Here is a 2,711-nt window from a genome sequence, read left to right on the forward strand (position 1 = left end):
TTTGTCGCTTGCCTTTTTCAATATCCACACTCAACACTATTATTTTGATTACACTGTATTAACCAGGAACAGGAGAAGAGCTACAAAAATATTCGCGGAAGTATACTTTAAAGGTCAGATGGGTCGATTTTCACAAAATCGCAAAGCATATTTTATTCATTGATTAGAGTATTTTCTTGTAATCTTTAGTTGTTGAAAGGAATTTATTGTCCTTAACATTGATAACTAAAACATCTTGTGGTTCTTCGGATCGTTCAACAATGATCCCTATAAAGCTATTGGTGGTCATACATGCGAGCATTGAAAATTTCTGGAAGGCATTCTTCAGCAACATCATCCTCCGCTGGAACCAGACGTGAAAACCACAACTGGTTGAAAATTCGTCGGCTGACATACTCTTTATTGCAGGAATACATACCACGAACTAGGAATGGTTATTCGGTCGTATTCTCTATGGTAAGATCACGGTGACCGTTTTCGGTGACGTGTATGAGAGCAAAATTCCCGTCTTCGCATGCATATCGCCTCTGTAGGAGTTTTAACCCCGCGCAACCTCCCGTTTTTACAACTGTAGATTTGTTGTCGACTTTACTCGGTTACTTTGGGGAGTCCAGGATATTTTTAGTAAGAAATTTAAACCAATGCAACTCGTAATCCAAAACACGTAAGCTCTGACGTCGAAATGACTTAAGAAAACGGTCCCCTAGATAGAAACGGAAATCGGCCGAGATAACCATTCCAAGTTCGATGTATGTATTCCTGCTTTATTGCTAATATCCTCACATATTCTGGAATGAAAGCGTAGTGTAAACGTGTCTCTGCTGTAGTTTTGATTTGCTTCTAACGTTCTCCAAGCTTAAATTCCAGATGTGGTTTTCCACATCAGCTTTAGACACTTGAAGCAAAATTATGTTTTCGATGTTTAAAGTAGCACACGTGTATATAGTTTTGGCATTTTGAATTTGATTATTTATGTGGTGAACTTGCTTTCTTTTCGAGCGTTTTTACAATTTCACCAAGTCCATCGCAAGTACTTTTCCCATGACTTGTGGCAAAAAAATTCCATTCGGCTTTAAGATGAAAGTCTTTCTCGTGGAGTTATTGAAATTTTTGTACTGACTTGCAGGTTTATCAGAAAAAAAATGTTTTTATTAATAAGGTCGAATTTAGATTTTATCTAGCAAATGAACTTGTTCTGAAATGAGCGTTTGAATCGTGTGTCCAGTAATCGAAAATAACACAGTATTTAAAAAAAATTACAAGCCCACTTTCTCGGTCTTCGTAAGACATCACAAAAGGAGGGTAGGTAGCTTGGGTGTCCGTCCAATGGTGTCAATGAATTGCGTTTTATACTATGAAGCTTTAGATCTAGGCGTACTATTACTACGTTTTCTTACAAAAACGCAGCCTAAGCGTAATGATTTGTTTTGGATGGACCCAATGTTTGCATCGAAGAACTTCATCGTCGTCGATGTCATGCTAATTCATTAACGATGTGAAAAAGTCGCGAAAGGTCATAGGTCCACGACATCGATCGCATTGGTTCAACATATAAAATCGGTTATCCTTATCACACTAATTTTTATAGCAATTCTTTATAATCGATGTTTTCAGGCAACACGTGTGATAACTTTTCCGAAATGGGAGTTCTAATTTCTTAAAGGGGTTAAAGATTAATCCGAAGAGAAAAAAGGACTGGAACATTTCCCTCTTCACGCGAATACCCTAAACTATTTTATTTAACGGACTTGCTTAAACTCTAAAAATACCTGCACGTATTTTGAAAAACTTACCAACCGTTTTTACAGAAAAGCACCAAAATTACTAAATTTCCCAGCACACGGGAATAAATAACTAACTAGGGACGCTCTTGTCCAGAAACTAATATTTTCCTGAGCTTCTCGCTCTCAAGAATTGTGAATAACTCTCCTCACACAAATGACTGATTAAACCCAGATTATACTACGGTCCGAGCTAGTGGTGACGTCCAGCTATTTCCCCAAAAAAAGCGGGAATTGTCCGAGGCCCGATCACTACCCGTCTCCAAATCCAAAACATTCCACCAAATCTTTCATTGTTTGGTCTTAAAAGAAGGTTGGCGCCGAGGAAACCCCGAAACCCACCTGCACACAAAATGCTTACACTTTTAAAAATAAAATGACCAAAATGTACATTACACTAATAACTCCCTAACCGTTTCACCCTAAAAATGAATATACAAAATGTTAAACCAACAATATTTTCTAAGTACATTTGAATTGAAATGAAATGAGCTTTACAATATTGAGATTATTTTAATTTAGAAAATTAACATAGAAATAATGAAAAAATGGGAAAAACGAATATCGTAATTCCACACTCCCGCGTTGAACTACAATGTAGTTCAATCAATACTAAAATTCTAAATTATACAACTTCTGAACTGGAAGCTTTAATAGGGTTCCATTAGGTAACCACGCCGACTCTTTGCTTCCCTTATCTCCCCCTTGAGTTCCTATAGCGCCCGTTCCGGCATTTTAACTTTTTAACGGGTTAGTGTGAAACGCGTAGAAACGGAGTTAATGTGAAAGAAAGGGACTTCGTAGAAGCAAAAGAGACATTCGACTCAAAAGTGTGTCAACTCTACCTTTGCGCCGTTAAAATATTTACTGAGACCTATTCTCACAACAGACTACATAACCTACTAGTTGGAATAGTACTAGCAACTGTAT

The sequence above is a fragment of the Leiobunum rupestre genome, chromosome 4 (genome assembly GCF_980474605.1).
Source record: "Leiobunum rupestre chromosome 4, qqLeiRupe1.1.hap1, whole genome shotgun sequence".
In the NCBI taxonomy this organism is placed as follows: domain Eukaryota; kingdom Metazoa; phylum Arthropoda; class Arachnida; order Opiliones; family Sclerosomatidae; genus Leiobunum; species Leiobunum rupestre.